At 43.2% G+C, this 14,964-nt stretch overlaps 1 protein-coding gene across 1 annotated transcript in view; it reads left to right on the top strand.

The window, feature by feature from the left end:
- The window catches only part of MDGA1 (MAM domain containing glycosylphosphatidylinositol anchor 1), a 284,044-nt gene that overhangs the window by 136,016 nt on the left and 133,064 nt on the right, over nucleotides 1–14,964 (top strand). The window lies entirely within an intron of this gene.

Genomic DNA, 14,964 nt, shown 5'->3' with positions numbered 1-14,964 from the left:
CATTCCTCTCTGTCCCCTTGACTAAATTACTTTCCCTGGGTATCTGCCTCTCTCTCTCTCTCTCTCTCTCTCTCTCTCTCTCTCTCTCTTCTTTGTCTCCTTACTAATGCCCAGGCTTGTGCCACTTGCCTAGCTGTTTGTGGCAGGTAAGAATTGCCCCTCATCTTGCAGGTAGGGACATTTTTGTAGGCTGCAAGAGAATTGTTTCATTGTCTTTCAGGCCGTCACCCCAAATGATTTACTCACATGCAGATGGCCAATGGGTGCATGAAATGTTTTTTGCAGGCAAGTCATTAGTGTAGATGTATTTGCAATTGGACTTGCACCTCTGGCTTTGCTGTTTTTTTCCTTGTGGTGATGGTACTGCCCTTTCGTTCTGCTACAAGAACCTTCACATAACCCCTTGAAAACCATAGCTGCCCAGAGGAAATTTCCACACACACTTGGCCTGGCTTGCTGTTGAAAAGCCAGATAGCAAGTTGGATTGGACCCCCTCATTTTGACTCTTTTCACTTCTACCCTTACACCTCAGGAAACATGTCATGACTGCAGGCCACAGACATTTTGTTTCCATGTACAAACCATGGATATTTAAATCTCAAGACTTTCACAGTTTAAAAACCAATCGTTTAAGACTTTGTTCTACATTATTGTGTATTATCAGGATCATACAATTCACGCACTCTCCTGGAAAGAGAATCCCAGATGCATCCCAGTGTTTGACCCTCAGGAGTCCTGAAGATGTTCGTCAGACTCTGGTGATGGCATCTGGCCTGGATGCCTTTAAAAGGGGATTGGACAAATTACTGGAGGAAAAATCCATCACAGGTTACAAGCTGTGATGGGTGTGTGCAACCTCATGATTTTAGAAGTAGGCTACCTCAGAATGTCAGATGCAAGGGACAGCACCAGGATGCAGGTCTCTTGTTGTCTTGTGTGCTTCCTGAGGCATCTGGTAGGCCACTGTGAGATACAGAAAGCAGGACTCGATGGGCTTTTGACCTGATCCAGCTGGGCTCTTCTTATGTTCTTAGACTCTGGTCAAATCTAGTTTAAGGCCCTTCTGCTCATGCATAGGGGAACAGTTTTTTGTCTCTGCTTTGTAAACATGTCACTTGGTTGTTCCCTATGACCTTGCATCACCTATTTTGGGGTCAGCCAGAAAGCAATGTGATTCCAACTGTGTTGCCTTCTGGTTGGTCCCTAATGAACGCACATCTAACCTAGATAGTCACAGCTGTAGAGAACAGCAAAGCAGTCTGCTTGGGGTGTGTATGTGTGAGTTTTTAAGGATGGATCTTTCCATAGCATCAGAAATGTTGCAGCTTTTTGATAGCATATGTAATAATGCACTGTTTGCAAGTGATCAAATGCTGAACTGGGCAGAATTTTGAATGTCCAAAGCTGGATGAAAGCAATTTGACTTTTTTAAAGCTCTCCAGATCTTGGATGAAGTGATTGCTTGATATTATTAATGGGAATGGTGAATTGAAGCCATGTGGTGATCTCTCTTTTTGCAGCAGTAGCATTCTACCTGGAGAATTTCAGCACCCCATTTCCAGTGGAATGTAGATGGATTTGGGAATGTGAAACTGGCAGGTGTGGGATTAAGAGAGCGGATGTTAATTTGCACCACCAAGCACCATCTCTGGGCTGTCATCAAATAGCATGTGTCTATAGCACATTCAGCATCACTCACTAGAAACCAGTCACTCTTCCTGTGCCTTCCTTCTTTACCAATACATAAAGTGAGATGCTTGTTCTCAAAACCTTGACAGAACCAAACAGATGCCCTCAATTTTGTAAACTAATCCCCTCCAGCTGCAATACTGCAGAGCAAACAACATGGGGTTCAGTTTTAAAATGCAAAGCTCAGGTGACAATTGCCAACTAAAAAGCATATCCTTCCCTCCACATTATTTTACTAATAGTGCAAGCTTAGCTGTGTCTACTCATAAGTAAGTCCCACTAGAGCTTACTCCCAGGTAAATATGTAGAAGATTGTCTCCTGAGACTGCAATCTTGTGTACACTTTACTAAGAGTAAATTGAACAGGAGTAAATCCCTTCCTCACTGAACAGAATGGGATTTACTTCTGAGTAAAAATGCATATGATTTTGCTGTAAGGTTGCAATCTTGTACACATTTACCTGGGAGTAGGTTACATTTAACCTAATGGGACATAGTTCTGAGCAGACATGCATAAAATTGCACAGTAGATTTGCTGGAATAACATAGTACACATAATGCTAGTTCTCTGCTCTCTAAGGCTTAGCAGTCAGAATCCAGGTGCAGGAACATGCACTCCCCTCAGTAGTGTAGCTAGAGGGGTGCAAAACCATAAGTAAGTGCAGGCTCCCAACCGCAAGTGTAAGCAGCCTTTCCCACTTGCCCTTGGAGCAACAGCTGGAAGTTACAGCTGACTGTCTTCTCTCCCATCCTGCTATTACCCATGGTTTCACATTACATCTACCTTGATGTAAATGATGGTTTCTGTGTAAACCAGAAATTGTTGAAACCATGGTGTGAAGGGCTTTTTTGACCGTGGGCATGAGGGAACATTTGTATGAGCCATGATTTACATTGTTGCACATGTACTGTGAAACTGTTATTATGGAAACTATGGGGAATGAAGGGGGAAGGAGTGCATGCTCCCAAGGCTGACTTCTAATTTACAACCATGGTTTGCAGAGACCTATCATTTTATCTGTTGCAGATTGCAGAAATAAGGCACCCTCCTCTGAGAGATGATAGCAATGTCCATTTTTATGCTCAATTTGGTGAATTCATCCCAAGTTGACTTGATCATTGTACAGTGTAATGTTTTCTGTTTGTCTCCAAACTGCAGCTAGTCATGTCCATACTTCTTTCAGAACCTTGTCAAGGATATAGTGAGCCTATATTGGAAACCTGAAGGTTTTACCACCCATTTGACCTTGCCACATAGAAAAAGGGGCTGTGCAAATTTATACGTAGATTTGAGTGGTTTTAGGGGACAACAGGGTAGAGTAACTGGAAGCTCTAACTGTACTGTCCCTGCCAAGGGACTTCACAGTTTCTTCTTTAGAGCCATCAAATGGCTTCCTTTCAGAGCCTTTGCATTTTGAAAAAGTGAGCTGCCTCATCTGGAGAATGCAGTGCTACTCAACCCCATGCTCTCCTTGTGAAACAGCAGCCCTCTATTGATCCTTCTCCTTCTCAGATAGGGAGCCAGGCATTATAGAAGGGTGCGTGCATGCGCCCTGCCTAATTGAGCTGCTGTTGTCAAGTGCGAGCAGCTCATTAGCTTCTGAGACTTGCTCAGGAATTCTAATCTGGTCGGAAATGGGAATCGTGTGGTTGCTGAAGGCTCTCTGATGAGAGCACAAATTTTTCCTCCGCTTGTTCTTTCCAACTGAGAATCTGCGCAGTTAGATGAGTGTATATGTGTATATATAGGTATATGTTTTCGTCTGTGCACGCATGTGACTTGCTTTTGAACTGGCTCTCTTTGGGGAAAGTGAATTCTGGGTGATAATTTGGTTGTTTTGCTGATTTGTTCCAAAGCTAAAGTTGCAAAAAATCAATACAGCAGATCTGATTAGATGTCAGAACCTGTTTCTGTGTTTCTCTTTTCTTCTTTTTCTTTTCATCTACCCCTTGTATGGTTTTGTATGGTAGCACACACTGGCTTTGAAATTAGCTTTGCCAGCCATACTGCTGCAGTGCCAGTGTTGGTGGGTGGGGGGTGGAGAGTAATAACTACTGATTTCTTCGAGATTAATATTATCTGTCAACAATATGTTTTGGAAATAGGAAAATGAAGCATGTTACATCCAGGAATAGGCTAAGGGTGAAGTGTTCATGGCTTTTCTGAGGCCACGCCATGCATTATGTTTTTGAGGTTTGCTCCTAAGTTATAGATAAATTTTAATGTATTCCTAAAAATACAAACTGTGAATAGAACACACCTATTTAGAAACATGTATAATATAGCTGAACTCATTAGAAAGCTAAAATGAGCTGTAGCTCCCTGTCAAGTAGTAACAATCCTGGGTTTGCTGTCATGTAATGCATAGAATGACACTCAACTGTGTAAACTGCTAAACACCTGCCATCATTCTGGAGGAATGATTTACTCCAGAATCACTCAGATTCCGAGATCTCCTTCCCTGACCGATGTGTTCCCTGACCGATAAGCTGTGGGAGAAGGCTGCTGCTGCTGATAGCAGCCTTAAGGCTGCTCTGCCCATTGTGTTTTTAAACATGAATAGTTCAGATATATGCCTAAAATATGTGCCTCAGACAGGTATACTCATCAGGGAAGCAGGATTCTCCATGGCTCCCTGTGGAATAATCACATAGTGACAAACCCGGGTTGCCATGTACTATGTGAAAGGGCAGCTTCTGAAGCTAAGCCCAGAATACTTCATTGTTTCTGCAAGTATGAGGATAAGGTCTCTTGTTATCTGGTGTGCTCCGTGGGGCATTTGGTGGGCCACTGTGAGATACAGGAAGCTGGACTAGATGGGCCTATGACCTGATCCAGTGGGGCTGTTCTTATGTTCTAATATCCTAATTGCCTTAAATCTGGCCTCTGTAAATGAAATTTTTATGTATAGGGTTCTTATGTTCTTATGTTCTTATCCAGGAGGTTCTTTGAGGCCCTTCAGCCGTGGATTTAATTTTTGTGGGATTCAGTATCCACTGTGGGTCCTGGAATGGATCCCTTGTAGATGCCTGTGATCCTCTGTACTGTTAAGTGTTGTATCCATAAAATGGCAGCAAAGGTAGAAAAGAGACTACTTTAGCTTCCCTGCAGCATATGTTGCCTCTCAGAAGTAAGAAACATTTGATATGCTTCTGGAATAGTACCCCTTATATTTTTCCCACAAGAGGCCAAAACAACCTCTGTGATAACTAAATTGACATACCAAGATGTTGCCTGCAAAGGGAAAGCAAAACCATGATATCTGAGGGCCTGCTGTACCGTTCTTTGCCATTCCAATTTGTTATTAGATCACAGAGCCAGTTCATGAAAGTGCTGTCTCTGGATGCAGACTGAGGGCCAGGTGAGTTGGCCTTCCATGTGCATTCGTTTTTCAGCTAAACAGAAGCGGTGGGAGGGCATGATCAGGAATGGATCAAGGCAGGGGATACTTAACCCTTTCCTGCCATGCCACAGTCTCAGTGGAAACAATGTCCCTAAAAAGACTATGAGCCCCTGGAAGAAAGAATCCATTGGTACTGATAGATATGTCCTTTCTGGCACTAACGGTGGCCTTGGGGCTGCAGTTTTTATTGGGGCTACAGTGGCAAGAATGATCTACCCCAACCCATGCAGGGAAGATATTTGTCTGAAACTTTCTATGCCCACAGAAAGTTCCTGGCATTATCCGTTGGTAGGGCAGAGAACAGTGGCGTATCTAGGGTGTGGCAGATGTGGACAGCTGCCTGGGCACCCCTTGAAGGGGGGTGCCACTGAGCAGAAAGAATGGTGGGCAACCAGATCATGAAGCTGCTGCCTCATGTTTCAGCAGCTTCATGATCTGGCTACCCCCATTTCTTCTGCTCAGTGGCACCCCCCTTCAAGGGGTGCCTGCTTCAAGGGCGAGCATCCACAGGAGAAGGAACAGGGAAGCAGCAAAGCCATTGTCACCAGTGCCTCCTCCTCCAGGAGAACCCAGAAGTGTGATGTCACTTCTGGGTTCTCCTGGAGGAGGCAGCACTGGCTGCTTTGCAATCTGGCCGCTGTTCCATTCCTTCTCCAGTGGAGGCTCCCACTTGAAGGGGGCACCCCTTCAAGTGGGAGTCTCCACAGGAGAAGAAACAGGATGCGGCAGCCAGATCGTGGAGGAGCCAGTACCTCTTCCTCCAGGAGAACTCGTAAGTGATATGACATCACTATCTCACTGCCCCAGGTCCAGGGACTTTAGGTATGACACTGGCAGGGAAACACCTCAGTCTGGAATCTTGGAGTGGTGCTGCTAGTCAATGTGTAGAGAATACTAGCCTAGGTGGTCTGATTCAGGATAAGGCAGCTTCATAGTCATATAACATAAGTCTGACCCTTCTGATCAGAGATGTTCATGAGACTTAATTAGTGGTTGTAGAGCCCTTTGAAACCCTTTAGCAAAAAAAGGCAAGCATTATTATTATAAGCACCATCTACCAGATGTATCAGGTTATAGAATCTCAAAATGAAACATAGCAATCACTGTGATGCATATTAAAACTTGTGGCAGGCCAGTGCGATGAGGTAGGTTTGGAAAGGTCAATCTGTTGTATGGTGGGTTTGGAAATCTTCTCCATCTAAGAAACAAGTAGACAGATGGCCAATAAATAGGATCTAAGCTAGATCGTACAATGCATTCTATAGCCTACGAGACGCTTACTCTGAAATGCCTCTGACTTCCATTACTGCAGACTCTGAGCTCCTGCAGGGTCACTTTCACAAAAGCAGCTTATGTTTGTTTTTGTATTTTTCACACCTGAATGATAATCATACCAGTATGTATTATGCATGTTCAAGCATTAATATCTTTTAACATTCAGATAGCCATATTCATCATTTTCTGCTACAGCCCAGGCTGTAAGAACATAAGAACAGCCCCACTGGATCAGGCCATAGGCCCATCTAGTCCAGCTTCCTGTATCTCACAGCGGCCCACCAAATGCCCCAGGGAGCACACCAGATAACAAGAGACCTGCATCCTGGTGCCCTCCTTTGCACTGACATTCTGATGTAGCCCATTTCTAAAATCAGGAGGTTGCACATACACATCATGGCTTGTAACCCATAATGGATTTTTCCTCCAGAAACTTGTCCAATCCCCTTTTAAAGGCATCCAGGCCAGACCCCATCACGACATCCTGCAGCAAGGAGTTCCACAGACCGACCACAAACTGAGTAAAGAAATATTTTCTTTTGTCTGTCCTAACCCTCCCAACACTCAATTTTAGTAGATGTCCCCTGGTTCTGGTGTTATGTGAGAGTGTAAAGAGCATCTCTGTATCCATTTTATCCTTCCCATGCATAATTTTGTATGTCTCAATCATGTCCGCCCTCAGGTGTCTCTTTTCTAGGCTGAAGAGGCCCAAACACCATAGCCTTTCCTCATAAGGAAGGTGCCCCAGCCCAGTAATAATCTTAGTTGCTCTCTTTTGCACCTTTTCCATTTCCACTATGTCTTTTTTGAGATGTGGTGACCAGAACTGGACACAGTACTCCAGGTGTGGCCTTACCATAGATTTGTACAACGGCATTATAATATTAGCTGTTTTGTTCTCAATACCTTTTCTAATGATCCCAAGCAGAGAATTGACCTTCTTTACTGCCACCGCACATTGGGTTGACACTTTCATTGACTTGTCCACCACCACCCCAAGATCTCTCTCCTGATCTGTCACAGACAGCTCAGAACCCATTAGCCTATATGTGAAGTTTTGATTTTTTGCCCAAATGTGCATGACTTTACACTTACTGATATTGAAATGCATCTGCCATTTTGCTGAACATTCTGCCAGTTTGCCAGAGAAAAGTTGAGGAGCTGTGCATTCATATGGTGTGTATGTGTGTGAGAGAGAGTGAGAGACCACCAGTGGTTGTGACTAATAATGAACATTATTAATAAGTCCACATCACAGGAATAGAAAAGGCTATCATTCAAATTAAAAATAGCTGGTTCCCATGTTTGAGACCGAAAGCCATTCTGTTCCTGAAAGAATGCCAGACAGAATTTTATGACAGAAAGCCACTGGTTCCTTCTGAGAATGGCCAAGATTTTCATAGATTCATAGAATTCCAAGTGACCTGGAGATCTTTTGTTCCACCCATGTATATTAAGGCAGGAATCCTTGGGGCCTGACACCCATGAACCAGTTTATATGTTGTGTCAAAAACAGAGGGCAATTGTGAGATATATAATACCAGTGGCACCTGTAAAATACGGGCCTCATTCAGATGTAAATGCGAATGGTTTAGTGTTGTATTTATGAGCCACTGTAAGCCTCAGGCTTGTACACTTCCCCTTTTTTCTTTCCTTTCGCCTTTGCCCACAAGGGTTGTGTGTATGTGTGGGAAGAAGACAGATTTAAAACTTCTGTCTGTAGTTTTCAGTTTCATCCAAGTATGGAAAACTGGTTTGCAGTACAAATCAGGGCACTTAATTAGTAAACAAATCAGGATATCAGAACACGGTTTGATTCTGGTCTGGTAATGAAGGGCCCTGTTCTAAATGTGCACAATGTTAGTGGATCCCCCCTGTATAGCATGCTTTCCATCTGCTGTAAACAAAAGGGCCTGACTGCCATCTGAAGTGGCGAGTGGCAGAGGTGTAGCTAGGTCATTTGACACCCGAGGCCCGTAAAATTTTGTCGCCCCCATACGACATAATTAATTATGATATGATTTAGTAATTATTAATTAATTCACATTTTTATACCACTCTTCCTCTTAGCAGCTCAAGGTGGTGAACATGGTTCCTCCCCTTATTTTGTCCTCACAACAACCCTGTCAACCCTGTCATGACATGAAATGAATAATAATAATAATGGCCTGAAAATAAATGCAGTGAATATTTCCCCACAAGCAATGTATGAAATTTTGCATAAAATGGTATATAGCATGATGGTATTATTCCTAAAAGTCAAGATTTCCAGAAATTTGGTCACTAGGAAGATTGTGTGGGATCCAGGCTTGGGAGGGGGGGAGAAAGGGAAATTGTGGGGGATCCAGGCTTGGGGGGGGAAGCAAGATTGTGGGGGATCCAGGCTTGGGGGGGGGAGCAAGATTGGGGGGATCCAGGCTTGGAAGGGGGAAGATTGTGGGAGATCCAGGTTTGGGGGGGGGGGAGTAAGCATACCACTATCAGGACTCACCCAGCTTTGCAAGTCTGAAAAAAAGTAAAAAATTCACCTTACAGCTGAAGCCTCTGTTTTATTCTTGGGGGGGGAGGCTGCCTTCTGGAGCATTTGTTGAGCTCTACTTTCATCAGATTAGGACCATGCAGCTAGCCTTGCACTCCCCTGTGCCCAACTTGACCAGGAACCATTCTGGTGGTGTTGGATTCCTCTCAGTCTGCCCTTTCTGATGGACTAAGGCAAGTCTGCCTACTCATGAGTAAACGCGCGATATGGCTCAGTTTCACTTTCCATAGGGCTCCATGCATTTTTGAGTTTCTGGTTTTCTAGCCATAACTTTTGATGGAAATGGGATATTTCCCTCTGGTTTTTTGCATTGCATTCCGCTGGAAATTCCACATCCAAGGGTATATGGCATGATGGGGTTATTCCTAACCTTTGCGATGTTAGCAATGTTGGGTCATTCCTGGTGTCAGCCCCCCAAGGGTGGTACCCGCTGCAGACCGGCCCCTGTCCCCTGCTAGCTACACCACTGGCGAGTGACTGGGTCTGCATGGCAGATGCCTGCTGCCTCAGGTAAGGCTGCGCAGGAGGCAGGAGGGAGGCTGGTGGGATGGAACAGAGCGTGGGGGTGTGTGTGTGAAGCAGGGAGGCAATGGGGGTGGGATGAAGGGTTGATCAGGCCTGGGAAGGGTGTGGGTTTGGCCGCAGTGACCCCCTTCCTGAGCCCTTCCTGGGTCAGTGCAGTGGGTGTTCCAAAACACCGAAGTAAAAGTTCACAAAAAGATGCAGTCATTTTCACAGACGTAAGAAGCCCAGGCAGGGCTAGTCATCTGGTGGGGGAGGTCTCTATGGGAAAGCTCCCATTTGCAGGTTCAGGGGGCCCATGGAAGGTGCAGCAACAAAGAGGGCACAGAATAGAGGGGAAAGGTGAGAAAAGGAGGACCTATAGGTAAAGCAAACTACTTTTACTTGATAGCACCCCATGAACCTAGGGAGGACAGGAACCACAGGAGGACAGGAACCACAGGAGGATCACCCAGGAGGACAGGAACCACAGAGAGAATTTTGTCATATCTGGATCCAGCCCTGAGCCCAGGACTCCTCAATGCCAAAGCATACCTTCCTTTAGTTTGACTCGAAAGTTCATAAAATCAGCAGAGGAAGAAACTTCAAAAGTATTAATAAGGACAAAAGCTGATTTATATTTATGAACTTCTGGGAGAATCATTGCATCATAAAGTTATAAAATTTTCTCCCCTGAATTATGATGCGACACTGTGACACAAATGTCATCCTGTTCCATATTTTGAATATGGTCTACAACATCCATTTTTTATAAGAGACCATTAGTTTTGTTCTAGTAATGCTGGTAGTAGTGAGATAGTGAGACAGCTGGTGTGGCACAGTGGCTGGAGACTAAGATGTGAATCAGGACTCCCCAAGTTCAAATCTCACCTCTGCCATGAACGAACTGGGTGGGACCTTAGGCAAGCCTCTCCCTCTCAACTCAGCTCCCCAGTTGCAATATGGGGATAACAACATGTGAAGCACTTTGCGCACTTGGAAAGTGATATACAAACACTGTGATAACTATTCAGTTAGGGCCTGTAGCACACATGTTTCTTTATGGTTGATTTTTTTTGGCCCTGATAGCTGTGTGGAGATCATGCTTTTCAACATGCATGACTCCCAGTTCAGCTTGTTATCAGACCCATACCTAAAGCTACCGGAATTTCAGTGTGGGTCTCAAATTAATTGCATTCGTCTCTAGAAACAGCCACATTGCCAATTGTGTAGTTATGTTCAGTTATGCCCCCTTTGCAACATGGTGATGTGAGCATATGTACACAATTAGTCTTCTTGCAAACTCAACACTAGAGTGGTGGGCAGTGGACTTGCACACCCCATAGATGTGGCCCAGGTTGGGCTTGTGCAATACAAAAACAAACTGGACTCCACAATAGTAAACACTGTCCTTCTGGGAAGTATTAAAGGAATCACAGGAACCTTTTATCCTAGAAAACCAAGTCTAGCTTTAAAATTTAAAAGTCTAGCTTGGGTGTTTTAAAATTTAAAAATTTAAAACACCCAAGCCTGGCTTTGACATTCTTGGAACATCTTATTTAATTAAAAATGCTTGTTCCCCAGCTCTATCTCTGCTTTCTTACCACTTTAGATTATTGAATAATTGACCTGGTAACTGAAAGCACCTGCAGTTTGCCTCTGCAATCACCCTGTTTTGCTGCCTTTCTGCTAGTGGCAGGTTCATTCTTGGCATTTGGCAGAGAAGGATAATGTGAAAGGAAGGCTTGGGAGAAAGGAAACAGACATAACTATTTAGTCACATGGCTCAAAAAGTCTTCTAAGTGGAACAGCATGCTTATATCCTATCTGCTTGCCTTCCCAAATGCCTTATTAATTCTATTTCTAGGTTTGTTTTCTGCAGGTGAAACGTTTTTGAGTGCTTCTAGTAAATATGTTTCCTGTCTTTCCCACCTCCTTTTAAAACAATCAAGACATCTAAATTTGAAATGTAAAATTGTATCTTGATTGTGCTTACCATGGTATTGCTATTGAGTTACTAACAAGTAAATGCCAAACTAGGCCTCCCTTTGCTTCGCCAGTGAATAAGTCCTTACTGTTGACATCACTTGAGACACAATTGAGACTGGCCCTTGCTTCCACCTGCTTTCCATCCAGGTCAGAAATTAGGTCCAGTGGAGTCTAGCAAAAATAGGAAGCAGTAGCATCAAAAGCATGATTTGGGGGCAATCAAGGCAATTATGGGTCTTAGGATTGCTGCATGTAGGAGTCAGGTTAGTCACAAGATTGTAGGAGGAAAATATCAAGAACTGGAAGAGGGTATCTATTCGAAAAGAAAGCTATGAACGACTTCTGTTTCTTGGACAGATGAAAAATTTGCTATGTGCCTTTTAGATTTAAATTCTTTGGCCATCCCTGCTGTAGATTATTAATGCATGGGGTTTGTTTTACCTTTGTCTCTTTAGTCCATCATTCCTCTACAAATGTTATGCTGGCTTGCAAACAAATGTTTAATCCCCTTTGGTATCTGACTGAACAGCTTGCAGTGTTGTATGTCAGGCAAATAATAGTCTCCATCAATTTAACCTGTTATCTGCATAGTGAACATAAGACCAGAAACGGAGAATATGGAAGGGACAGTAAATAAGCATGACGGATCAGTGGATCTACATCACTGGAAATGGAAATGCACTAAATTCTGTTTTGGTCTGCAATTGAAGCTATCTCTCAAGTGCTAGTGCCCTGTCTCTTCTGAAACCAAGAATGTAGCTATTAATTGCTCTTTTAATATTCTCCTGAGTCTTTCTGGTGGAGAGACTTTCCGGAACTGTTACTCTGATGGTGCCTGTGAAATTTCTAACTTGTACTGATGTGAGTCTGAGAGAAAGGAGGGCATAGCTGTGGTCTAGGATGTACAGCTAGTGCTCTACAGTGGACATGTGTCTCCAATGCAAAGTGGATTATCTGCTCGCTAGTCTTGGTCAGTGGAGTTTTTTGGAACAGGCAGGTAAGAATTTAGGTTTTGGAGGTATTTGCATGGGTAGACAGAAAGACACAATGTCTTTTCATTGTGCCATCCTTTCCCAGGCTGTTAATGATGGATTCAGATGATCGGCATCAATACAGTAGCTGCTTAATAATTGACTGCATGGGAAGGAAATTGTAGTCCAGAAATTTCCTTCTGCAGTCATTCATAAATCTAGATAAGTGAAGGGGTGATAACGTTTTGCTTAGCCACATGGCTGGAGACTGCAAACCAATGGTATGTGAAATTGTGTAAGGAACTATAGGGCTGCCCAAGACCTCCTGATGCCTGAGGAAGCAGGCCAAATGCTGCCCCCCCTTACCCAATGGCATGTCAACCTCTGCTTCTCCCTGTCTCCAGTACTCTAGCTCAGCACTCTTCTCCCCTCCACATTTCCTCTTCCTCTCTGCCCACCTCTTCTTTTTGCAGTCCATGAAGAGGAAGGAGCAGTGGAGACAAGCAGGCAGACAGGGATGGGCATTCCCTCACCAATCTGCTGCCTGAGGCAACTGCTTCAGTTGGCCTCATGGTTGGAACCAGCCCTGGGGAAGCAGGCTATGCACTTTGTAGCTACTGTGTGATGGTCCCTTGTATGAATTAGAGATGTAAAAACTCCCTTCCCCTTGACTTAAGAATGGCTCCCTCTCTTGAGACCTTTCGGCGAGGCCTGAAGACCCTTCTGTTTAAACAAGCCTTTTGAGTTCTCGGCCTTTTAACATCTTTTAATATTTTTTACGGGCCTGATTCTTTTATGACTTGCTGCTGCTCTATGCTCTTTTTACCTAGTTTTTATTCTGACTGCTGTTTTTTATGATGTGTTAATATGTTTTTATTTGTTTTTAAATCATGCTTTTAATATATTGTAAGCCGCCTTGAGTCCCTTCAGGGAGAAAGGCGGGGTAAAAATAAAGTTGTTATTATTATTATTATTATTTTGATGATGGAATTAGAGATGTATGATCTTGAAGCTGCAGGGGGAAACAAACATTTTTTATCCCCTATGGTGTTGTTTTGGTTCATTTGTTTTTGTTTGGTTTTTAAAAAATGAAAAATTATTCAATATTTCTGTTCTTATCATACACCAATTTGCTTTGCTACTTTAAAAATAAAGAATCCATTATTTGTAATTTAGCACATAAAATTGTTATAATATTTATTACGTGTAAAAGTAGAAATGCCTCATCTGTATTCAGATAATCATTTCAAATATAGTCTGTGTTAGCGGTGAAGTAGCACGCTACTGCAGCCTAAGGTACCTAAGCTTCTTCGCCAGTTGTAAAAGTAGGTGAAAATTAAATAAAATATAAAGTTCCACTGTATTCAGTGGGGCTTACTCTCAAGAAGTATTTATAGGATTGCAGCCTTAAAAATAGTCTTCTCTCCATACTGGTTCATGTCAGCCTTAGCCAAAAGCAGCTGACACCGTGCAAAAAGCTGATCACCTTTTTACCAGAGGCAGCAGTGCCATGAGCATACACATCTTGAGCAACAATCCCTCTTTACGACTGCCTCTGACTCTGGAAAACAAACAACACTAAAGTCTCCCTCCAGCTTAATAGATCACACTGGGAAAGGTTAGCAGTAAATCTTGATATTAAGGGCCAAATGGTTATTTTCAAACGTGGACCAGTTTCTTTCATGTGTAGCAGAAGGTGGAGGAATCCAAAGCAGGTGAGATTTGAGAGTTGCATTTGCCTACAGGATATAGGAGTTGTAATTGCAAAATTCTTTATGGTTGTGCATAGTTCTTTGGAAGCATGTTGAAGGAATAAAGAGCAAGAATAAAAACACAATTTTTAAGTAAAGAAAACTTATTGTAGAAAACATTGCATTCATAATGCTAAAGGAAAATATTCTGAGAGAAATTTTTTCTGTTTCCAAACATTTCCACTTTTTCTGCTGGAAAAACTGAAAGCAAATTTCTTTTGAGGAAAAAACAAACTGGAGTCGTCGTCCCCTTCTGGGCCTTCATACCCATAGTCTTATACGGCACAGATGAGGCCCAAGGGGCAGACAGGGCTTAATTAGCCTTTAGGGAGAGTAAGCTTAGAATGAAGCTCCCCTCCCCCACCCCATGATGCTGAAATTATTTAGGAGTTCTCTAGTATGATGGACATGTTCGTGTTGCAGTCCACAGTGGACACCTTTAAAATCCCCTGCTGTTCAGAAAATGTGGCTATCCCCTCACTGAAAGGCGAAAGAGTAGTGGTCAAACATCTAGCTGTGAGGAATTTCAATATGCTATAGTTGCCACCCAGCAGGAAATCTGTATCCTTGCAGCTCACATTATATTAACAGGTTGTTGTGAATCTGTATCTTAAAATGTTAGAACTAGGTCCCAGAATATGAGTCTTTATTGGGTTTCTGTGTCCATAAACTTGTCCCTGAGGGCAATGTAAGATATTTCTTTTCTGCTGGAAGAAATGTCTCCTTTCCTCTCATATCCTTGTCCCTGTTTCATATCGATGATGCTTGCAGTCCCTAAGATGCTAGAAACAATTCCATAGTAGCCTATTTCAATGCCTGACATTGTAAAATGGCACATGTGCATA

This window comes from Tiliqua scincoides, chromosome 1 (genome assembly GCF_035046505.1).
Source record: "Tiliqua scincoides isolate rTilSci1 chromosome 1, rTilSci1.hap2, whole genome shotgun sequence".
NCBI classification, from domain to species: domain Eukaryota; kingdom Metazoa; phylum Chordata; class Lepidosauria; order Squamata; family Scincidae; genus Tiliqua; species Tiliqua scincoides.
This window is presented reverse-complemented; position numbering and strand designations above follow the sequence as displayed.